At 37.3% G+C, this 25908-nt stretch overlaps 1 long non-coding RNA gene across 5 annotated transcripts in view; it reads left to right on the top strand.

Annotated features, from left to right (window-relative positions):
* Positions 1 to 25908, top strand: part of LOC120362322 (uncharacterized) — an 87878-nt gene that overhangs the window by 24180 nt on the left and 37790 nt on the right. For 3 of the 5 annotated variants that reach the window (XR_012514114.1, XR_012514116.1, XR_012514115.1), the window contains exon 2: positions 13057 to 14119. This is a non-coding gene — a long non-coding RNA (uncharacterized LOC120362322). Of the gene's footprint in view, positions 1 to 13056; positions 15023 to 25908 lie in introns of those variants that run through there. The other 2 variants (XR_012514117.1, XR_012514113.1) reach the window with 1 other exon arrangement.

Here is a 25908-nt window from a genome sequence, read left to right as displayed (position 1 = left end):
CAATTATGGCAGAAGACAAAGGAAGAGCAAAGGGATGTCTTACATGGCTGCAGGCAAGAGAGTTTGTGCAGGAAAACTCCTGTTTATGAAACCATCAGATCTCTTGAGATGTGTTCAATACCATGAGAACAGTATGGGGAAAACTGTCCCCAAAATGCAATTTCTTCTCTTGTCCCTGTCCTTGACACATGGGGATTATTACAATTCAAGGTGAGATTTGAGTGGGGATACAGAGCCAAACAATGTAATCCACTTTTATGTCTCACTTTACTCACCTGCTTTTTTGACAAGAAATATCTTCATCAGCCTTTCCTTCCTCTCTCCTTCCCTTTTTCTTTCCTTCCTTCTTTCCTTCCTTCCTTCCTTCTTTTCTTTTTTTACTTGTTTTTCTTCTTTATTTCCTTTGCCAATTTGAAAGACTGCCAAGGAGAGTAATGCCGGAATTGGAAACATGTATAACAAATACCAGCCATATTAATTGTGAGCAAAAGTTGCGTGCCTTCTGAACCAAGTCAGAAAAAAGATTATATGTGATTCTCAGATCTCTTCTCAGCCTCATTAGCTAAGAAGGGCACAGGTTCCAGATTGAACAGTATAAGTTGGTGGGGCCTTCCTCCATCTGGATCCATAAGTAACTTTGTGGAATGGAGCCCCTCTCTAACCTGTGATAAACTTGTACCACAAAGGAGAACTCAATTTTCTTGTGCTAAAATACTGAGATTTGGAGATTAACGTGTGCTCCATTATAAGCTAGGTTATTATAAAGATATTATTGCAAATTACTTTTAATATTCATTTTTGTCATTAGCAAATTTGAAGTTTCATATATTTATTGAACATTTATATGCCATTTATATATTTATGATACTTACAGGAGTTCTTTGGTAAAATGCTGTTTATGCCCTTTGCCTATTTTTCTACTAGGCTGTTTATGCTGATTTATAAAACATATTTATATATTTTATACAGTAACCCTTTAATGTCATTGGTACTAAAATAGTGTTTCCAGTTTATTAAGTGCCTTTTATTGTCATTTTTATGATGTATTTTGTGTCCAAAGGTTTAAAAATTTTACACTGAGTAATCTATGAATATTATTTTATGATTCTAAAATAATATTTTATTATTCTAAAATCTGATGGTTTGATTTTTCTCTGGATTGACTATTTTCTATTTTTTAAAACTTGAAATTCTATACTCCATTATGATTTATATTGTTTCATGCTATCTGGTCAGAATATAGCCTTGTAATGAATACATTTATCTTAAAACTGACTTGGCATTTTCTCCTAAATTATAAAAACAACTCTGATGATATGCTTTTCAGTTATTCCTTAAGCTACCTTCTAATGATATTAAATATCCATTCTGAAGATTCAGGACACCCATCCATTTGGCTGTCCCCTGGAGGCCTGACTACACCAGGGATGCAGAGCTCACCGAAGTGGTATAGCCAGGAAGTAAGGACCTCTGTGGAAGTGAAAAGGGGAAATGCCTGACTCAACAACGCAAGCGGGTTGTGAGTAGAACAGGAAACAGTTCTCTTCCTCAGTAGCCCTTTAGTTAGCAATTTATTTCTTCACTGAGTCATTCAGACTTTTCTGTGGTAGTAAAATAAATTGAAAATCAAAAAACATTTTACCAGGCAAATGAGAAACACTTTAGTTTTTTTTTGTTTGTTTGTTTGTTTGTTTTTTGCAGTTGTATAATTGAAATAATAAGTAATTTACAGTCATTGAGACTTTCACTATGCTTAGAGAAAAACACACCACAGGTAGTAAAAACTAGCCTCACTATATTTTTCATTACATGTTATGTGTTCTAAAATTTATATTAGAGTGTAATACTTGGTTCTCTCACCAAGTACATGTAGATGTTCCTCCTTTAACACAAAGGTCTAATGAGGACCACAAGATCTATAAAAGCCAATAAAACTGAAATTCTACAAATCTTACTCAGAAATGTGTAATTAGAAGTATGTCTGAGTTATGGTGGTGGGGTATGGAATTCTGTGTGCATACTTTCATGAGAAAGGGAGAGAGAGAGAGAGGAGACAGAGTGAAAGGAAGAGAGATATATAAATAGAGACGATAAAGACTGAGAGACAGAGAAACAGAGAGGACACTGAGAGAATCAGAGAAAGATTGAGAGAAAAAGCCAGAGACAGACAGAGATAGGCAGCGAAGGAAAGAGTCAGAAAGACAGAGAGACACACAGAGAAACACAGAGGACGGAAAGAAAGAGAGAGGATAGAGAGAGAGAGAGAGAGAGAGACATTGACAGAGGTAGAGACATAGGGACACACACAGGGAACCCAACCAGATGCAGCCTGATCAGAGGCAGGTTTACTTACCAAGTCACTAGTCTTCTGCTTTAATAGTAGGTCTTCCTTATTCATAAAATGGACATTCCAGCATCTCACCTTAGCCAGATTCACCTTACAAAGAATTTTTAATGGCTCTGGGCTGTGACAGTTTTGGGAAAGAAGGAAGATGGATATTCTTAGTACCACCCACCCAGAGAGCTGGTAATAGCAGCTACTTACCAGTTTTTTTTTGTTTTGTTTTCATTTTGTTTTGTTTTATTTTCATTCATAGAAAACACCAGACTCTGCGATGCTAGCTCAAAATACTACTCTTACTTTGATTTCCTAGCAAGTTGGTAATGAAACTCTACTTGGAATTGGTCTGTTGGAGAGAAGTAAATATTGGAAAGAAGTAAAAACGATGGGCATTAACTCTATCAGTTTTGATTTTGTGAATTTCCTTGTGTTTTAATATCTAGTGGAAGGTGACAAAAAACACTTACATGCATAAATGATATTTTGTGCATTAAATAAAAGTTTCCCAAATATTGACAGAGTTATATTTCTAATCTTCTTAATGTACAAACCATTTTTAAACATCTTGTTTCATTTTTCCAATTTTATCTTTTTGAAGATTATTAATTACCTACTACGTTTCAGGTATAGCCCTAAACAGTGGGGATAAATCAGTCAACAAATCAGCAAATATTTGTGCCTTTATGGAGCTTCTATTATGTTATAGGGAGACAGACAATGAAACATAATACATGATTAAGTTGCATGGCGTTTAAACAGGTTACAAGTACTATGAAGAAAAGTAAAGCATCTTAAGGTGGCTAGGGAATAGCCAGAGGGTTAAAGGTTGCAGTGGGATTCTGGAGTTAATTGAAAGTAGAGTCATAAAGCTTTGTTAACAGATTGGATGCAGGATGTAGAATAGCAAGTGCAAAGGCCCTGAGATAAAAAATTTCCTGATTTATTTCAAGAACACCAGGAAATCCATTGTGGCTGAAGAATAAAGATCAAGGGGAAGAGAAGTAACAGAGATCAGAGGGGTAATGGTGGGGCAAGAAATGTAGGGCTTTCTAGGCAATTTTAAGAATTTGGGGGAAAGTATTTAATGCAGTGGTTTAGGCAGAAGAATGACATGATATTGCTGACATTTTAAAGTGACCACTCTAGTTGCTTTGCTGAGAACAGGCTGCAGTGGGTAAAGGATGAAAGCAGGAAAACCAATTAGGAGGATGGTGTGATAATCCAGGTAATAGAAGTTAGTGCTTATTCCAGGGTAGTAACAGCAAGGATATTAGAAAGAGGCAAGATCCTATGATTATTTGAAGGTAGAGTAACCAGAATTTGTTATCAGATTGGATGTAGGGTGTGAAGAACAGAGAACAATCAAAAATAAGTCCAAGGTTTTGTATGTGAGCACCTGAGTGATGGTAATTTCATTAACAGAGATGAGAAAAGGGAACGGTATTTGGAAGAGAAGAAAAGCCCTGTTTGAATATTTTCAGCAAATGTGTAGGCATCATTTTAGACCTTCAGATATATGAATCTGGAATTCAAGGGAGAATTGTTAGCTGCAGATACAAATTTGAAGGTTGTTTGTGACTGGGTGATGCTGAAAGCTGTAAGTCAAGATAAAATGACCAATGCATTAAAGGTAAGTAGAGGAGAGGCTAAAGGACCGAGCTGTGAGGCACTTGGGCATTAAAAGGTCTAGGAGAAGAGGAAGAGATTACACAGGAAACTGAAACAGAGTAACCAGGAGGGGAGGAATAAAATAAGGAGCTTGTCTTGGAAGCCAAGTAAAGAATGATTTTAAATGCTTCTAGCTAATCAAATAAGGTGAAAACTAGAAATTTGCCAGTGCTTTAGCAATATGGTTTAGCAGTACATGATACCAATGTGGAAGTCAATGAAGACTTTGATCAAGGCATGATTTAGTAGAGCGACAAGAGTAGAAGAAAGAGAGGAATACAAAAGTACAAGAAGCAGAGAAATGAATGTATGTTTCATTTTTAAAAAACTAGTTTCAGTGGGCATAGTGGCTCACACCTGTAATTCAGCACTTTGGGAGGCCAAGGTGGGTGGATCACCTGAGGTCAGGCGTTCGAGACCAGCCTAGCCAACATGGGGAACCCTGTCTCTATTAAAAATACAAAATTAGCAGGGTGTGGTGGCACATACCTGTAATCTCAGCGACTTGGGAGGCTAAAGCAAGAGACTAACTTAAACCTGGGAGGTGGCAGTTGTGGTGAACTGAGATCATACCATTGCACTCCAGCCTGGGCAAAAGGAGTGAAATTCCATCAAAAAAGAAAAAAAAAGTTTCATATGGTAGAAGTAACAGTACACTTGTATGCTGATGGAAGTGATAAAATATAGAGGTGGAGAAATTGATGTTGTGGGAGAAAGAGGAAAGATTTAGGGAGGTGGTTCTTTGAATAAGTTAAACGTAACCCAACACAACATAGTGAATAGTTGAGGAGTTGCCCATGGATAAGAATGCAGGTAGTCTATCTATAATAAAGGAAGGCAGAGTAAAGGTAGTTATTAGGGGCAAATATAGTTATGGGAGCTAGTTAGAGTGTCTTCTGATTGCTTCAGTCTATTTTTATTTTCAGCAAAGTAGACAGCAAAGCTTGGCTAAGAGTGACAATAGGAGAGGTATTGAGCATGAGGAGGGAGAAAGACATTTATGTAAATAGTCATCCAGAGAATGTATTAGATAATCAGCATGTACAAGTAATACGGAAGTGGGGTTGCATGAAAGGTGTCCTTCTGGCCATTGTTGCTCAGGGTAGTTCAGTACTTTTAGGCTGGTCAAACGTTAATAGAGTTCTACTCTTAGACTCCCTCCTCTACTGCCTCTGCTTCCGAAGGAGTCCAGCCAGAACCTCTGTCTCTTTTCCTGCCTAAACTGAGTGGCTTGCACTCCTGTGATTTATATACTATCCTGTCTCCAGTTGTTCACACTTTGTAACTTCCTCTATTATTAGTTATTATATTAAGAATTAATGTTGTCCATAGAGGTGATGATTGGCTAACGTCCTTGGATATGTAAGTAGATTTAAAAGAAGGAACTGTTATCTCTGAATAAAGTTTGTGGGTTGGAATTATGAAAACATGATTATAAGTTAATATATCCATTTAAAAATAAACATTATATAGCATCTGGCCATAAAAACCTTTTATTCTGGATATTTAATGAAGGAGCAAGAAGGATATATACTTTTGTGAATGTATAGGAAATGTCTCTCTTATCTATTTCTGTTCTTAGGTGACTAGGACAGAAAATAAGGGCTAGAGGGACCCCGAAAAGAGAAGCATTTTATCAACTTAGCAGAAAATGAACACCTTGTGGCTAGAGTGAAATAGTACCAGATGAGCAAAGCCAAATGCAAGAATTGGCTGTGCCGATTTCCACTGAATCCCCAAATTGCCACTGACATGTCTCGATTCCAAGCTCAAGGTTTTAGTGTGAGGTGAACAAGTGTTTCACTAATACTCTGAAATCTAAGGCAAATTGAACAAAGATCATGAAGAGCTAAGAATTACTCGTGCAAGTGTAACGAAGAGTGGAATGGGTAAGAGAAGTCAGGAGAAACCAAAGAAACTGTGGACTCAAGGTCAGAAGTCCTGAGTTTTAATTTTGACTTTGCCATTGACTAGAAACCTTAAACAAATTCTGTAATCAGTAAAGCCCTGCACTTCTTATTTGAAAATGCACACTTGAGTTAGATGTCTTCTAAAGACTCTTCTAGTACTAAAAGTAATTCTATGAAGTTAATTTTTATGAACTTGTCCTACCTATTAAAATATAATCATAAAATATCTTTATGTTTATCTTAATGTATTTTGTTTTTTAATTTTTAAAGAAAACAGGTCTTTAGTTTTGGATAAAATGTTTTCTTTTTGTTAATAAAATTAACACTGTTAAAAACAGCATAGAAAACTAAAAAATAAGGAGGTGGGAAGAAAGAAAGTATATGCAATCCTAGCTCTTCCTAGTAACATTTGATGTCTGTAAGGCTACTATATAACAGCTGCTATTGTGAATGAAATGTCTGTGTTTTATTTTAACTAGTTGTTTACTTACATAGAAAAGCTACATTTAAAAATACTAATTTTTTAACTAATTGTCTTTGCTGAACTCTATTTTTAAGCTACTTTTAGTCAATATTCTTGTTTCCTTATATAGCAAACTATTTTATCTACAAATAAAACTTAACAACTTTTGAGTCCTTATGTAATGTCTCCTTTTGATTGTTTATACTTAATATTTTTAGAAAAATTTTTTCAGTGACTTCTTTGGCTAGCATTCTTTGAACAATATTAATAGCAATAGTGAGATATAAAATTTCTGGCTGTTAGTTTAAGCTTGCTTTCTTTAAAAAACATGCTAAAAGTCTTTATTAAGAAGTGTTAAAAAATGTTGTATACGCGTTTGATGACTTTTTAGAACGTATGTGACTACAGATTCTTTTCCTCATTCCATTTATGGGAGAAATTATATTAACAAACCTTCTAGCATTAAACCATTTTATATTCTGCAATGAACATTTGTCGGTCCTATAACAGAATTTCAGTACAGCAATGGATTACACATATTAACATCTTATTACTAATTTTTGCTCTTAAATTTATGTTGAAACGGGTCTGTGGTTTTAGTATTTGCAGATTGTTTCGGTTGAGTTTTGCTTCTGTGTCACATGAACTTCGTATCAAATCGTGCGAAGCCTTCCTTCTTCCTCTGAGCTCATAGAAGCAAACTCTTCCTTGAAACCTGAAATCATTCTTCTATAGCATTTTGTTGTTCTGTAATAGCTTTGTCAGCTTTCTTTTATTATTGATTTGTTTTGATTCGCTTATATTTTTTACAGGAAAAATTGTCTTTCAAACAGATTTTTAAAGTTACATACACAGAGTTGAATACGCAGTTAATAACTTTCCTGAGAACTTGAAAAAATGGGGAATTATCTATATGATCGTTTATATTATTGTATAACTTTATACTTTCCTTGACACTACAGCACCTCCTTAAATTTATCCTCTTTCCTCAGATAAATCTATTTGCAAAGAATATGCTTAATCTGTGTTTCACGTGCGGTGCTTTCTGCCGTATTTTTAAAACAATCTTTTTGCTTGTACTCGTCTTGGAATAAAGACTGTACAAGACAGCTTTTGTTCCCAAAATAGCATGGATAGATCATTCATGGTTTCTCTTGTTTACCTGCTGCCATTTCACTTCAACCTTCGAATTTAAATATAAATTCAGTTATGCTGCACCTGGCAGGTAGGAAAAGAGCTATGGCCATGAAAAGCTTTATTCCTGCACTTTTTCCTCTATATATTTGCTGGGAAAGAATGCACCAAATTTCAGTTCTAGTGTGTTGTGTGAGTTCTAGTGTGTGTGGGTTGGTGGAGGGAGCTAGGAGGTGAAGAGGGGAGTGGGTTGTGTGTGGCCTGCATTGAAGGCACTAAGGAACAGGCCTTTGATTTTGGATTATTCAGGTACATTAACTAGATAGGTTAGAAGTCAGGTTGGATAAAAGCCCCGGGCCTATGGGCTTTCAGTATGGTGAGGCTACACTTTCCCACTGTTTCTTGCATAATAACTTTTACATATGTGAAAATTGCTCACCCTTGCTTCAAAAGTATCTGGACTCTGAGGATCCCTTTCCCATTGCTATGCTGAAAAAAAAATGTTACTTTTAAGAAGAGTGCATCAATGAAAAGCAAACAATAACAATACACTGAGGAGTGGCTGTTCATTTTTCTGAGTTTGCTTAGCTTGGGGCAGGGACAGTCTATGGCAGAAACCCATTTCTCTCAAGGCTGCCTGTGATGTCAGCCTGTTCTCCAATTACTTACTGTAAGTGAGAAGTGGCAGAATTTGCTTTAATTACTTCCCTGAAAACTGCACATTTTCACGAAGGGAAGTTGCACATCAATCATTGATGTTTTTCTTCACACTGATTCAAATTTACTGTATCTAGCAGCGATTCCTGCCAGAAAGTTGTGATACAGGGTAAGTGTCCCTTATCTGAAATGCTTGGGACCACAGTGTTTCAGAGTTTGGGTTTTCTTTTGGATTTTGAAATATTCAAATATACATAATGAGATATCTTGGTGATGAGACCTGCATCTAAACATAAAATTCATTGATGTTTCATATACACCCCATGACCATGGTCTGAAGATAATTATTCTTAATAATGTTGTGCATGAAACAAATGTTGTGTGCATTAAATCATCAGCAAGGAAAGGTGTCACTAACTCAGCCACTCATGTGGACAATCTGAGGTTATTTGGTTTAACTGTCATGCTGTGCTCAGAAAAGATACATTGCAGCAGGAGAGTGTTGGGGGAGTCTTTTTTCTCTTGGGATGCTTGAGAAATTTTGCGCTGTGTGTCTGTGCTTTGACTGCAACCCACCACATGAAATCAGGTGTAAAATTTTCCACTTGTGGGGCCATATCAGTACTCAAAATTTTCAAATTTTGGAGTATTTTGGATTTTGAATTTTTGGACAAGGGGTTCTCAACCTGTGTATCATTGGCAGTATTTACTGGTTTTGGAATTGATAAACATTTTCTTTCTCATTTGTATTTATTTTTGGTTATCTCTCTCAGTTTCTCAGAAGAGTCCTTTATAAGAAATTCTCGTAAGAAGTAACCTATATTTTTTTCTCCTATATAAAAATGAGTGAATAAAACATCTATAGGGTGCTTGATTATTTGAACCCTGAGACAGTTAATATTTCATGTAGTGGTTCTCAAAGTATGTTCTACAGAAGTCAGTTCTAAATCATGTCAACAGCATTTATAGGAGAAAAAGTTTCCATGCCCAAAAACTGTTAATAATGGAAGTGAAACAAAATTAAACATGATTATTTACTGAAGGACTTTTTTTTCCAGATAGGGAGGTTTTTGTTAATTTTTTATTTTTTTAACCTTTATGTTAGGTTTGGAGTTATATAAAAGATTTGTTTCATAGGTAAACAGGTGTCACAGGAGTTTGTTTTACATATTATTTCATCACCCAGCTATTAAGTGCAGGACCCAATAGTTATCTTTTCTGCTCCTCTCCCTCCTACTCTTCAACCTCAAGTGGACCCCAGTGTCTGTTGTTTCTTACTGAAGGACTTTTTGAAACCATGAATATGCAAAAGAACACTGTGAACTTTCAAGACAGACATAATATGCAGTATTTCCTAGAACTTATTATATTCGGTGCCTTTATTTTTTCTATAAATTATCAAAAAGAAAAAATAAATTAGTATAACGAACACTAGAAACTACTGATATAACAGTATCATTTCCTAATTGTAAGTGAAGGAGTTAAGAAGAAATAAAAAATCTTCTAAATGTTTGTCTTATAAATGTAATTATAGAAATAATTCCGTCCTCTCTTCTCTTGTATCCATGCAGCAAATATTTGTCCCATGCTTAATTCATGATCCCATAAATGTGTGAAAGGAAATTTTAATATGAGAGAAATGATAGATTCATCTGCTACTTTATAAGGATATTGTGAGAACTAAATGAAGAATGCATGTAAAGTGCTGTAAAAATCCCATTGCTTTACGTTGAAACCTATAGATCAACACTTTTAAAACATGCTCTTGTAATATACAGATGTATTGTGAGTCATTGTGAGATACGTTCCAAGTTACTAATATTTCTAAGTTTGTGATATTACATGGTTTTTAAAAATATAAAACTTAACATCTAGGTTATGCTTATAATGATGTCATTGTCACTGATTTCTGACATAATCTTTCAAGTGGGAGTAAGAGGGAAAATGTTTTAACTACTCTGTCAGAAATTGACATGGGAGGGCCGGGCGCGGTGGCTCACGCCTGTAATCCCAGCACTTTGGGAGGCCGAGGCGGGTGGATCACTAGGTCAAGAGATCGAGACCATCCTGGCCAACATGGTGAAACCCCGTCTCTACTAAAAAAATAAGATACAAAAAAAATTAGCTGGGCATGGTGGCACATGCCTGTAATCCCAGCTACTCAGGAGGCTGAGGCAGGAGAATTGCCTGAACTCAGGAGGCAGAGGTTGTGGTGAGCTGAGATCGCGCCATTGCACTCCAGCCTGGGTAACAAGAGCGAAACTCCATCTCAAAAAAAAAAAAGAAATTGACATGGGAATGGATTGTCGTTGCCATTTAGCATATGCTGTGATTTTAATGTGTCCCCCAAAGTCCACTTGTTAGAAACAGTCCCAATGCAATGGTGTTGAGAGGTGGGACCCTTAAGCTAAAACTAAGCATGCTCTCATGAGTAGCTTAATACCATTATTGCAGTACTGTATTCCTGATCAAAGGATGAGGTTGGCCTCCTTCCCATTCTCTCACCTGAGTGGTCTTTTGCCCTTCTGCCATGAGATGATGCAGTAAGAGGGCTCTCACCAGGTACTAGACCCTTGATCTTGGACTTCTCAACCTCCAGAACTTTAAGAAAATATATTTCTGTTTATTATAAATTATTCAGTCTCAGATATTCTGTTACAGAAGCACAGAATGAACTAAGACAGCATATGAGCTGTAACCTGTAAAGGTTGTGAATTATAGCAGCAGAACCCTCTACCTTGAAGCAGCAAACATTCACAGTTTTGATAAATCAAGAGCAACCCCATAACTGCCCAATGTGGTGACTTGTAATATTGCTGAGACACGGCTTTGAGTCACATGTGTTGTGAGGTTGCATAGTAGGATGTGTCATTTGGTTCTTGGCAGATGTATGATTTAGGAGAAAGTCTGAAGTTTATGCCAGTAGTCCTGATGAAGGCACTCATATGGCTACTATAATTTTTTGTGATTAAAATATGAAAATTTTTAGAAGATAATTTTTGTTTGCATAAGTTCATGTTAACAGAAACTGTTGTGCTACATTTTCCACAGCATCTTTTTCTTTATGGGCTAAATAATTTTGTATATGGGAAAAGTTTTAAGGTAGCTGAAATTAATGGCCTGTGAGAATGAAATCAGGCAATAATGAAGAATAGATATGAACACGCATATGCACACATTTACTAGGGAAATGTCAATCTCAGTGTTTAAAGATGTAAAGGCACACTGACTTTTCTACTTAGTTGCATTTTAGCAAATTTTGTGATTAAGGGCGGACTTGTTCTACCCTTTGACTAACCTAAACATACCTAGAAGAAGGGCATTGTGCCTACATATTAGCAGCTCGTTACATTACGTTGTGACATGGCACAACTCCTTTGGACAGATTTCATTAAGGTATACTCTCTCGCAGACGCCAGAAACAAGAAGCCAAGTAGAATTTGTGTGCTAATTCTCCATCTTGAATTGTCCCTTATTTATTTTGATTGGCAGATATTCTTTTAGATGCAGAAAAAGTATCAAAATGATGACAGAATCTTATTGTTTCACGCTTTCTTTTTGGAAAACATCTTGCAACACAGCACCTTTTACCTATGTCTACCAAGTGCTACTCCTTTTATAGTTAGTTTGACTAGCTGTTCAGGGAGTGAGCCCTGCCAATGACTGCTTCAGAATTTAGTGCATTTTGTTTGAAAAACAATGGTTAGTCATGATACTCAGAATCTCAGAAAGACCCACAGATTTTATTTAATATATAAGGTGTCTGATAGGACTCTGTATTAATGGAAATGCAAAGCTAATTGCTGTTAATCTGTAATGTACATGGGTTTTACAGCTTTTAGAATGTTTTTTCTCATACTAATTCTCAATGTTGTTGTGGTAGAAATAATTCAGTTATAAGCTTGGATACAGGTATCTCAACTGAACCTTTGGTATTAGGCTGGCTGAGGTCTTGTTGGAATCTGGGGATTGAGCCAGGGTTGTTGAGAACATTGACCTCACTGTCAAAACTGGCCCATTGGAGGGTGTTCAGGTGGTGACTGGAGTAACTGGAATACTGAATCCCTCTTATTCTTAACTCTGGAGGTATGCACACCAAGTGATACCATCCTGCAAATGGGGCACAAAAGGTGTGATTCACAGCATGGTTGGAAAGGTGGTGCCAGGCAGTCTTTCCTAGAGAGCTAACGCTTGATAGTAGGACCCTCATCCTATGGTGCAGATGCAAAAAGAAAAGGACTGACCTACGTCTGGTCTCTGGTCTCAGGCACATAACCCAGAGTTCAGAAAATTCTTCAAGTCCTAGGGGGAAACAAAGTGTTAGGCAAAGGGACAGGGCAGACTAAGGAGTGGGAGTCAGTATTTCAGGAGAAAATCGGGTCCTGTGCATAGAGTCACTAGGGCTTGGCAATGGCAAAGTACTTCCTGGCATTATTGTGTGAGTACTCAGTCCTAGAGTCCAGTAGTCATGGCAAGAGCCTATAGACAGTGTTTAGATGACAAGACCTCATCCAATTAAAGGGCAGAGGCTGTGCATTAGGATTTTCTCAGGAGATTTTAGGGTTAAAAAGTGTATCACTGGAATATCTCATTCTGCTGGCTACTCTGCTTGCTCTGGTTAATAGAAAAATTAGGTAAAACGAAAAGTTGTTTAGACACATTTGTTGTAATAATGAAAATGTTATTATGTAGCATCTTCATTGTTCTTGATGCCCTGTTTGTTGGAATATTTTGTACTGTTGTGAGCCCCAGGATGTTTTATTAATTTCCATTTCATTTTCTAGAATTTTTTTAAATTTTAAAATTTTGCACTATTTATAAATGTACAATTTGTTTCTAACAAATTTTGCCTTTTCTGCTTTTTTTTTTTTTTTTTTGGCTAGGTTGTTTCCAACCACATTGTCTACAATTACGACAATCAACATGAGTCAAAGAGTTGAATAAAAAGAATCCTTCTTTATATCATCATCATCATAAATCACTGTCATCACCATATCATGATGGGTATCATATCTTAAAAATAAGAAGACTTTCATATTCTTCAGGAAGTAATTTGAATGTAGATCATAGCTTTTTATTTTATTTAAAAATGTTTAGCATAAACTAATATGGAAATTATATTTTATTCAACCACCAGAGGGAGCTCCCAAATATATGGATTCTAAAAGGGAAGGAGTAGTAATTAAGTAGGCAGCTTTCTATGTTTTATAGTTGAAAATCAGAGATTGAATCAGCTGTGTGTCATGGTTTTGTGGGATCATGTGTTGGGTTTTAGTACATCAAGTGCTTAAAATCTTGTCCTACTATAGATCATCTTAATTAACAGTTATTGAATAATAATCTTGTTTTTACATTTTTTAAAAGTTTGACTCATTGTGTTATTTTAACTTTATATTCTAATTTTGGACAATATTGATTAATGCCATGCTTTGCAAATATAATTATATTTCCTGACTTCCTCTCTTAGGTCTTCATTTTTCTTAAGGTGTGTTTTTATATTGTCAAACTTATAATACATTCTTTTTTGTAACCATAAATTCAATGCTGACACACCTCTTTTTTGTATTTCTTTTCTTTGATGTATTGCTTGACTTGTTAAATTTTATTGTCAAATAGTTTATTTGAGAAGAGTCTTTGGGTTCTAGAATCCTTGATATCTTTCATGTTTGGGAAAGACTGCTGGTCGCTTTACATATGTATGACATATAGAGTGGGCATAACATTGTGAGGTCATATTTCCTTTCTCTGATCTATGGTTTAATATTCCCCCTAGGAGAATCAAGTCTTCCAATTTTTTTTCACTAATATTATGTGTGGAATGGGAGGGAAGAAAATTATCCAGTTGTTTCCTGGAGGCAGAGCAAGTCCCTGCAGAGCTAGCTGCCCTCAGTGATGATGAGTTTTATATCTCCCAGAACATCCCACTTCTTAAATGTCTAGCATCTTGTAAGTAACCTTTCCAGTCATGTTTCTTCATAGCTTGCTGAGTTCTTTCTCTCCTCTTTTAAATGGCTTTATTGAGATATAATTGACAAATAAAAAACTGCAATTTGATATAATTGATAAATTAAAAACTCTGTAGTTTGATGTGTTTGGATGTATGTATGTACTGGCAATGCTATCACCACAATCAAGATAATAAACATATCCATCATCTCCAAATGTTTTCCTCTGTCCCCTTGACCCTGCACTTTTTTTGTGGTAAAAACACTTAGCATGGCAATCTGTGGAGAAGCAATCCCTGGAACCACTATCTTTGTCTGTTGTCTCTGTACCCTGCTTTAAAGTGTCTGAACGTTTTCTTACACAGTATGTGGAAATTATCAGGCACAAAGGTTAAGCAAATTACTCAAGGCCATGGAGTAGATGAGTGAGAGGCCTGGGAGTGGATCCAGAACTCTTAACTGTTCAGTTGATATATTGCCTTCCACTGCTTCAAAAAGCTGTGAGCTGCCCTGCTTCTTCCCAACACACTTGACTCAAGTCAGGTATCTAAATTCCCATTTCTAAGCTGAAGTCAATGGTATTTCCATAACTAGGATGTTGTCACAACAGAAAAAAATGAATTATAAGCAATCAATAGAGGTGAAATATATTCATTCAGAGTCAGTGCTGGTGCATTCCATCTTTCTTCACTTCCTTTAACCTCTTATTTTCTCCAGGCTGCTTACAAATGTATTCAATGTGTTAACAAAAAATTTAATAAGGACAGTGCCAGAATATCAACGTTTGGAAAAAAGAAAAATACTTTCTATTTGGTGTTAGCGTAACTGCCCATTTTAACTAGGTGTATATCTCTCTGTGGATAATTAAAATGCTATCTGTAAATAAAGTAAAATATTAAATATATGATGTCACCATTTTGATTTATGTTTTTCCACAAAGCACAACCACTGTCTAACAAATGTGGATTTGACAGATTGATAATTATGGTCTCTGCCAGGTCAAATGAGCTCATTTCCCTTAAAACCTTAAAAGCTTGAGCAATAATATGGTCTCCCAGACACAAAGAGAAAACAGCAAGCCTCTCTACTCCATCATGATTGTTTCCTGGGCAAGCGTGTTTCCCAGCTGCAATCACAGATGCCCCAAATCTATGCCAGTGTCAGGCCCTGCCACGCTGTAGCTCCCTTCAGGGGGCATCTCAACCACTATTTTCCCCTCCTCTAGTCCTCCACTGAACCTGCCACACCTTCTAAGAAAACCAGAGAGCAGGTTCTGTGCTGAACTGCAGGGACCCTCACACACACTGTAACCTGCAGGAACGTAGACATTTGACTGCTGCCTCCTCAGTTTACCACAGGGGGCAGACACTGACTGAAAAAGAGGTCCAAGAAATAAATGCCCAAGGAACAGCAGGGAGATACAAAAATGCAAAATATAAATGAATAAAATAAATCTTAAAACATGTACTCTGGTGCTGCCTTTACTAATACATATCATGAGATAAGGTTTATTTCACTTATTTACAAATAAACAACTCTTTATTATTGCTGAAGATGTATGAACTTAAGGTTTAAAGTTAGGTTGACTTAAAATTTCTCTGCAGAGAATGACTTCTGCATAGTGTTTACTTTTTTACATTTTGCGTTTCAAATTTAATGCTTCTATGAATATGTTTCACTCAAATGTTCCAGCTTTGTTATAATACCCTAAATGAATAATGCATTTCTTAGAAAAGATCTTTTCCAAAGGAGAAAGCACTATGAACATTCATTTTATCTTCCTTTACCAGTCAATGATTTTTATCCTTTACTATACTTTTAAAAGACCTAACAAAGGTGGATAAAATATTTTTATTCTTAATCAGTGGAGCTACATGCAAAATTTAAAACTCAAATCTGTGGAAAGCATTATGAAGAAATGTTACTACTGGTTGTCAGTCTGCACAGACTTGTCTGTGTTATCCTAACATTGTTTTTAGCATGGTAGAGACGAGGATAAACCATGAAGCCTGCCTGCTGGGATCTGAAATATTGCTTCACCACTTCCTATCTTGAGCATATTCGTTAATTTTTCTGTACCTCAGTTTTTTCAAGTCTAAAACGGAGGTAATAATATTACTTGTATTGTTATGAAGACCAAATGAGTTACGATTTATAAATTATGCCCACTAATTAAAAAAAAAAAAACAGTGCCCAATGGTTTTATTTTTAAATAAAAGAAAACACATATTTTTTTTTCACAGCATCACTAGCTCCAGATCAATATTGCCATAGTACTGATCAGGTCTCTTTTCCTTACCTATCCAGAATGTTTGTGTTAGAGTTCCATTTGATAGTGAGAGGCATTAGGAAGTTCTGGGTCAATTTTCTCATCTGTAAAATGGTGATGATGATCTTGTCTTGGAAGTCTAATGTGAAATGGAGTGAAGTTGCATAATTGAAGTGCTTAGCAAAGGATCTTACTGGGAGAAGGCACTCAGTAAACGCTCACTGATAAATGGAAATAACTATGCGCAAATTCATATCAGCTCAAGATTCAAGAAGATAAAAAGACTATCATAGAAACCATTTTTTATTGAAAGGGTCAGATTGTTTTATCCTTTTATTATCAGATTCAGATTAGAAATTTTTAATTCATACTTTCTAAAGGGACTATTCAGAGAGAATTTCTGAAAAATTTCATCCCTCCAGGGTTTTATAGTCATTTCTTGACTTACACACAATAAAAATAAAAATAGATTTCTACTTACTGGGAAAGCCTTGTAGAAATACTGTTAAGGTTTACTTAGAGGCAAACAAAAGAGGTTGAGCTCCTTTTGTGTTTCTTGCTTATTTGTGTTACTCAGTGGTGAAGAATAGCCACTTATTATTTCCTTCGTGAGAATAATTATGGAAAACGAAAAACATTTGTCTAAGTACAAGTCAGTTACTAAAAACAGGTAAAATCATGTGCTATGGAGTAGGCATCATGTCAATTTCAACAAACCGGATTTTAGTATCAGATTACTAGAAATGAGCCTGAAAAACCTCCCCCATACATTATGACATATTCAGTTAATGCCTTTACAAATATCTATTGCTGCTGCATAAGACTTTAGATACCCATAGGCAAATCCAGATAATTAAACATTTCCTTAGTTCTAGTAAAAAATAAGCATGATATCAGAACTAAGGGCTTGGTGGATGGCGGAACAGGTTGGACTTAGGAATGTAACTTTTTGGGAACACATAAGTTCACTGAGTTATGACGAAGTATCTGGAAAAACCCCTGTAATGGCCACTTGGTAGGCAATGAGCAGGCTCTGATGAAAGGTTCAGCCAATGATCAATAAATGCATGGGAAAAGGAAGCTAAGAAGTACTGGCCAGGAAGGCCTAGTCTCAGGGCAGTCCCTCTAGCACCATATAGAAACCATTCTGTCATAGAATTTTGAGTTTAGGGAAACCACCCTAATACCCAGGAAGACTGGTAAGGACAAGACAGAATAAAGAACTGATTCGAAAGATACAGTATTACTAGAGCATGATTCAGTTACTAAAATTGAGTTACAATACAATAGTCTAAAACTGAAGATTAAAACATAACATAAGAACAAGATTTAAAATGTATCTGCTTAAGGAAAAGATAGGTTTTAAAATCTAGGTTAAGGCTGAACCAGCAGGTGAACACCTTACCGTGAAGCCTAATTAACACTACAATCACCAATATCTTACAACAAATAAATGTGTGAGTGAGTTTCATAGAATTTTTTTTTTTAATGTCCCTCAGAAATGAAGATGGCCTAGAAAACCAAAGTGTAGTTCAGCAAAAGTCAAAATAGACCCATTCAGAAGGTATTCCTTGGATCTCTGTGACCTGCTTTTATGCTAAGGAGTTTTTGCTTTGTGTTGGTGGTGCCAAGACTAGAGTCTGGGCCACACATCTCCTTTTATGAAGAGCAAAAGTTAGATTCATAAATATACATGAATATGGAAGGCTGGGGATGGGGAATAAAATAGTTTTCATTACCTAAATCAGGAAGTGAATGATGGAGGCAAAGTAGGTGTGCAGTCTTCAGGGGGCACACAACTTAGATTGCTTTTCTCTTTGTTGAACATACAGTTTTGGGTGCCACCAGTGGAATTAAGGGGGGTACTGACATTCTTTCTGGCATAAACAGTTCATATTAAGCACAAATTTGACAGCATAAAGGATGATTCCCGACGTAGGTGGGCCCCAGTGGCACTATGCATTTCTCTCTGGTGTGGGCAGCTATGCGTATGGTAAAAGCCTCATACTGTGAAGGCTTTGTTTCTCTTTCAAGAGAAGGCAACACAGAAGAAATGGAAGAGAGGCAAAGGCTGGTAGTTGAATTTTTACTCAGGGTTCTGATACACTATTTCCCTCAAAATAACTGGATCTCTGATCTGATAATTTTAAAATCACATTAAAATACAAAATTATTTAAATGCCAACATCAGAATTGTCCTTTTATTACTAAATGCAGAGTAGAAAAAAATAGAATAGTTTTTTTTTTTTCCAAGAGAAAATGTTATCACTGAAAAACCCTATACCAAGCCAAATTATTGGTCTTGTGTTTTGGCAAAAGAAGGTTCTTTCCTCACATGCAGACTCTCAGAAAATACACTGCCCACATTCACTTTTGAAAAAAATATTTCACCAAGAGATTAATTAAAATAGATATCACAAAAAATGAGGAAGTTACAGTATACAGCTGGTAAGCACTGAAACTATTTGAGCACTGTCATATTTAATCAACAGCTATAAAATTCATGTAAATATAAAAACAATTATAAATAAAAAGATACATTGTATATATTAAGATTAAATTGGACCTAAGAATCCAGAATATTGTTTATTAAAACTAACAAGTGGATTTGGGTTGGTGGCTTGGGTAGAGGAAGTAAAGCCTGCTTCATTTCTCATCCATCATAAGAGGAAGTCAATAGATAACACTTCTGTACTGATGTAGAAAAACTTAAATGTACATATTGCAGTATACGTTTTAAATATTAAATTATTAAGTAATCAGTAGAAACATAAAACAGGGTAGCTTCTAAGCCACTATAGAAATTAAGCAAATATATCCATGTAGGAAAAAGTAAGTAAAAGGAAACAGAAAGAAAGCACAAAATAAACTGTGTATGAAACACAGTGATATTCATGTGATTAAATATTTCAGGCACAACCATAAATTAAAAAAAAGATTAAACCCACTATTAAATCACAAAGATTGAAATGTGGCAACTCCAAATCTAAATATGTTCTATACACAAGAATCACCCCCCAAAAATAACAAAAAAGTAAACAATGAAAGGATGGACAAAGGTGTATTCAGCAAACAACTAAATAAAGGAGTGAGACTATTAATTATTTCCAAAACAAAACCAGCAAAGGGAAGGAAGATAAAAGTTATTACCCACACTGAAGATATAATAGAATCAAACTCCAAGAAGCAAATAACATGGTTTTGACATATACAGAACAGAAATTGCTAGAGAAGAAGGAAAAACAGTAAAACAATGCAATCATTTCAGGACATGTTATCACCACTTTCAATTTTTGACAGGTGATTAGATATAAAATAAATAAGCATATATAATAGATTTAATTATTATAATGACAATTGACATGTCTTTCTTTAAAAATGTTTCATCCTTTTAATTTTTTTAAAATGTTTATCAAATTGATGATACAGTAGTGAAATGGAAAAAGTCCCCTTGTCCCCTTCTCAGGGTGTGCGACAGGAGGACTGGCTGGCTTCTTCACTGCCCTGCTGCTCAGATCTCCAGGGGAGCATACAGACTGCCAGGTGTGGGGCACCTTAGACATGGCAGTGTCTAAGGGTGAATGTTTCCAGCTCCTCCAGCCCCAGTGGGCCTGTGTTACACTGTGATCTTTTAGTTTTGTCGTCTATAGGCTTGCATTAGTCAGCTCAATTAGACGTCTATCTTGTCGCAAGGACAGAGGGCTTTCTGTATCCTGGGTTCTCGCCTTGGTGTACCAGAAGAATCGGATCACACCTGGGCTTGGAGAGTGCATGCAAGGTCCTATTGGGTGGAAGTAGCTCTCAGCAGATGGGGGAGCCAGAGGGAGATGGTGTTCCCCTGGAGTTGACCTCTCTGCAGGCTGGGCTCTCCTTTGACTACTCCAGCCAAACTCCGCATAGTTACCCCTGTTGATGGCCTGCCTGCCGGTGTCCGTAGTGTGCTCCTCTGCTGGTATGCTCTGCTCAGCATCTAGTCGGTTGTGTCTTCTTCTGCCAGTGTGTTCCACAGGAGGTCCAGCCACTTGTGTGTCTGCTTGCTAGGGTGTCGGGTTGTATTTATAGGCCCAGGATAGGGTGCGGCAGGCCAGGGTGGTCTTGGAAAATGCAACATTTGGGAGTGAAGGCAGGAGTATCTGTCTTCACCTAAGTCTGAGGGCACAGGTCCCAGGGTGAAGCCCTGGCCAGGGATTACGCCCTCTTCTAGCCACCACTTCCCTTTCCCACTTCTGTATCATTTAAAGAGACCATGCTTTTCCCTTCCCAGCGCTCTCATTATCAGTAGGCCATACAAGAAATCCCAATAAATTCTCCAATTTGGGAAATGTACAGGTCATATTTTAGAATAAAACTTGAATAAAACTCAAAATCAAACAATAATACTCACAATTTCTTAGAAATAAAAAGTTATCCTCTACGGAACTCTTGAATCAAAGATGAATTTAAAATTGCAGGGTTGCTATTTCTGGCAACAATTCAGAATATATGTCTGGAAAAGCCTCACTACAATGCACATTTTTATTTGGATAAAATAAAACCATTCTTCTTTTTTTTTAAATGTGTTCACTATAATGTAAGGGGATCCTTGGGAGTAAAAAAAATACAAAAGAGTTAGCAAATTGATTGGGAAATAGAACTGAAATCCGTAACTACTACCCAGCAGAACAGTTTCAGAAAACCAAGAAACTTTCCCAGCAGATCAGGCTTTGGACCTAGGCAAAGAGAGAGAGGTTGAAAATAAAGCTCTTAAAGAAAGTTGAAAATTAAAAGAGCTAAAATATTAACAAAGCCATAGATGTAGAAAAGCCAAGCTAAACAAACAAAAACAACAACAAAGAAAAACTTTTTAGGAAGAAAGGTAGAATACACAACTGCTTATTTGTTTCAGTTAGTATTTTCAGTGAGCAAACAATAAACAAAGAGGCCCTGGAAGTGTGTAATCACACTGGTTTGGAGTTCAAATTTACACTATTTCTGTGGATTAGGGAAACGCAAGCTGAGAAATGAACTGACGCTCCCCCCAAAGCAAACAAAATTATAGCATGCATAACAAAAGACAAGTAAACAAACAGAAAAAAAGAACAAACTAAACATCATGAAATAAGATGCTGAATTACGTTAGAAGAAAAATGTAAATCTTCTGGAAAGGGATGTAACCTAACCCAGGCCTGGTGGAAATTCCACAGAAAAGTTCTACTGAATATAAAGTCAAAATAAAAATTAAAAGAAAATTAGCCACACTGAATGAGAACAATGGCAACAGAAAATATGATAAATAATAATATGCTATAAAATAAATATTTTATAAAGAAATCAAAAAAACTTGTTACAAAAAAATATAATTGAACATATGTCTAATATGCATATTATTTTTGGAAAAAAATAATTGTGGGCCGGGCGCGGTGGCTCACGCCTGTAATCCCAGCACTTTGGGAGACCGAGGCGGTTGGATCACGAGGTCAGTGGTGATATCTCCTTATGATTTTTTATTTTGCCTATTCTTCTTTTTTTCTTCTTTATTAGTCTAGGTAATGGTTTATCTAATTTGTTAACTCTTTTTTTAAAAAAAGCTTCTGGATTCATTGATTTTTTTTTTGGAGGTTTTTTTTTTTTTTTTTTTTTTTTTGTCTCCTCTTTAAATTCTGCTCTGATGTTAGTTATTTCTTGCCTTCTGCTAGCTTTTGGAATTGTTGCCTATCTAGCTATTTTAATTGTGATGTTAAGGTGTTGATTTGAGACCTTTCTAGCTTTCTGAAGTGCTATATATTTCCCTCTTAACACTGCTTTAGCTGTGTCCCAGAGATTCTGGGACATTGTATATTTGTTCTCATTGATTTCAAAGAACTTTTTGATTTCTGCCTGAATTTCATTATTTATCCAGGAGTCATTCAGGAGCAGCTTGTATGTATAATTTCCATGTAATTGTGTGGCTTTGAGTGAGTTTCTTAACCCTGAGTTCTAATTTGATTTTACTGTGGTCTGAGCAACTGTTTGTTATAATTTCAGTTCTTTTGCATTTACTGAGGAGTGTTTTACCTCCATGTATGTGGTCAATTGTAGAATAAGTGTCATGTGGCACTGAGAAGAATGTATACTCTGTTGATTTGTGGCAGAGATTTCTGTAGACATCTCTACGGTCCACATGATGTAGAGCTGAGTTCAAGTCTTGAATATCCTTGTTTATTTTCTGTCACATTGGTCTGTCTAATATTGACAATGAGGTATTAAAACTTCCCAATTTTATTGTGTGGGAGTCTGAGTCTCTTTGTAGACCTTGTTTTATGAATCTGGGTGCTCCTGTATTGGGTGCATATATATTTAGGATAGTTTAGGATTGTTGAATTGTTTCCTTTACCATTATGTTATGCCCTTCTTTGTCTTTTGTTGATCTTTGTTGGTTTAAAGTCTGTTTTGTCAGAGACTAGGACTGCAACCCCTGATTTTTTTTCTTTCCATTTGCTTGGTAAATTTTTCTCCATCTCTTTATTTTGAGCCTATGTATATCTTTACATGTGATATGGTTCTCCTGAATACAGCACCCCAATGGGTCTTGACCCTTTATTAATTTCCTAGTGTGTATCTTTCAGTCCATTTACATTTAAGGTTAGTATTGTTATATGTGAATTTGATCCTGTCATCATAATGCTATTGGGTTATTTTCCACACTAATTGATACAGTTTCTTCATAATGTCATTGGTTTTTATATTTTGGTGTGTTTTTGCAGTAGTGGTTGGTACCAGTTTTTCCTTTCCATATTTACTGCTTCCTTCAGGAGCTCTTGCAAGGCAGTGCTAGTGGTGATGAATTCCCTCAGCATTTGCTTGTCTGGAAAGGATTTTATTTGTCTTTCAATTATGAACTTAGTTTGGCTGAGTGTGAAATTCTGGGTTGAAAATTCTTTTCTTTAAGAATGTTGAGGCCGGGTGCGGTGGCTCAAGCCTGTAATCCCAGCACTTTGGAAGGCCGAGGCAGGTGGATCACGAGGTCAAGAGATCGAGACCATCCTGGTCAACATGGTGAAACCCCGTCTCTACTAAAAATACAAAAATTAGCTGGGCATGGTGGCACGTGCCTGTGATCCCAGCTACTCAGGAGGCTGAGGCAGGAGAATTGCCTGAACCCAGGAGGCAGAGGTTGCGGTGAGCCGAGATCGCGCCATTGCACTCCAGCCTGGGTAACAAGAGCGAAACTCCGTCTCAAAAAAAAAAAAAAAAAAAAAAATGTTGAATATTGGCCTCCAATCTCTTCTGGCTTGTAGAGCTTCTGCTGAGAGGTCTGCTGTTAGTCTGATGGGCTTTGCTTTGTAGGTGACCTGGCCTTTCCAGATGGAGACTCATGTTCTTTTCCCTTCCTTTCTCCCAACTAAATGGAGTCTCCTACCTGTGCTGAGCCACCTGGAGTTGGGAGTGTGATGAGGCAAGCACCCTTTGTGTCCACCAACACTTAGACCTGCACTGGGTTGAACCTAAAGCCAGCATAGCTCTGGGTCTTGCCCAAGGCCCTGCTCTTTAATGTGATAAGTTCCCCTAGGCTCCGGAAATGTCCTGAGATGTTTTCTGGGGGCCAGAGATTGGAGTCAAAAATCTTAGCAGTTCACCTGATTTTCTATTCTACTGCATCTAAGCTCACATCACACTGCAATACAGAGTTCCTACTCTTCCTTCCCCTTTTCATAAGAAGAGAAACCTTTTCCTGTGGCCACCACCACCACTGATGCACAAGGGTTTTGTCAGGCCACTGCTGGTGTTCATTTAAAACCCTGAGCTCTTCTGTCAGCTCATGGTGAATGCTGCCAAGTCTGGGATTCACCCTTCAGGATAGATGCCTCCCTTCTGTCCCAAGATATGTAAAAAAAATGGTGTCCAAGAGCCTTAGCATGGACTTGGGGACCCTAAGAGCCTTCTTGTTGCTTTACCTCATTTTAGCTTAGCTGGTACCTAAGGTACAAGTAAATGTCCCCTTTCTTTTCCCTCTGCTTTTCTCAGACAAGAGTCTTGTAGCTACTACAGCAGGGAATGTGCTATGTCACCCCTGAAGTCAGTACGTCTCAGAGCTCAAGGCCCACAACATACTCCCCGGGTATCACTGCTGGTTATTCAGGGCCCAAGAGCTCTTTAGACAGCAGGCGTGTTGGGGTGTTTTTTTTTTTTTTTTTTGCCACAGCCAGAAAAATTTATTTTAAAATAGAAACATACATACATTAAGCTTTAAAATAACTCTCAAACAAAAGAGGAAAGAGCCTTTGATCCCAGAGTCCACACGGAATGAATTCCATACGTGTCTGAAAGTCACATAAGGAGCACTTAAAAACCACCTGAAATGGAAATCCGACAGCCCCCCTGCCTGTGAGGGCTCCCTCGCCTGCCAGCGTGAGGACACGGCTGACCCCCACTGGACACTCACGTGCCGGGAGCCACCATAGCTCAGGGTGACTGGCAGCGCCCAGCTCAGTGACCCAGACAGATGTTCGTTCACACGTGGCGGGGGGAGGGGACATCGTAAGCGCATCCAGCTCCAAATCTGACGATGTGAAGGAACTTGGGAGGGGTCTGGGCAACGTCCAGAGGGATTTTGGCAACACCTGCCAGGACTGGGTCCCTCTCTTCAAGGCAGTGAATTCATTTTTGGCTAAGGGTGTGCCTAGATACGTTGTCTAGGTAGAAGGGCCAGGAATGGGAACATTATTACTCTTACTGGTGGCCTAGCCTACTGTGGCTGAGCTGATACCAAGATGCAAGACAAAGTCCTCTTTACCCTCTCTTCTCTTCTCCTTAAGTAGAAAGAAGGCGTCACTGTTGCTGCTGTGAGTTGCAGTACCTCCGACTGCGGGAGAGATGATGTAAGCGTTTCCTTGGCCAATGCCAGCTGATATCTCTGAGGTCACATGACCCTCTATTTCTCTAACTCGAAGCTCAGCCTAGCACTAAGAGTTGCCTCCAAGTTGTTGTAGTTTTTGTGTCCTAGACTGCTTTTCAAGTTTACGTAGGACCCAAGAACACTTCAGCCCACAGCGGTGAGGCTTGCTGAGAAACTTAAGTTCTAACTACTAGGATAGGCAATTCTTCTCTGGCTAGGGCTGGTCCAAATGCTCCCTTTGTGCATGGCTGCTGATTGCACCCAGCAGGGTTTTATTCTCTGCTGTGACAGGGTAGCACTACGTTCAATGTAAAGACCCCAGTCATTGCAATGTCCCTCCTCAAAGTGCAAACCATCTCTGTCTGTGCCACCCAGCCGTTTGCAGGGAGCGTGGAGGGTGGTGTTAGTGATTCAATACTGTCTCTCTGGCTCTCCTCAATGTCTCTTTTGGAAATATGAAGTTAAAATCAGGTACTGTGATTGGTCACCTGACTTTTTGTGCTTTTGAAGGCGCTCTTCTGTATGCAGACAGTTGTAAAAATCTGGTGTTCCAGTGGGGAGGATGAATGGTATAGGCTTCCTTTTCACCATCTTGATCCAGCCCTCTCAAATTTATATAAAAACTTAAAGTTATTTCCAAATGATTCTAAAACAATCTGGAAGATAT

This window comes from Saimiri boliviensis, chromosome 15 (genome assembly GCF_048565385.1).
Source record: "Saimiri boliviensis isolate mSaiBol1 chromosome 15, mSaiBol1.pri, whole genome shotgun sequence".
NCBI lineage: Eukaryota > Metazoa > Chordata > Mammalia > Primates > Cebidae > Saimiri > Saimiri boliviensis.
This window is presented reverse-complemented; position numbering and strand designations above follow the sequence as displayed.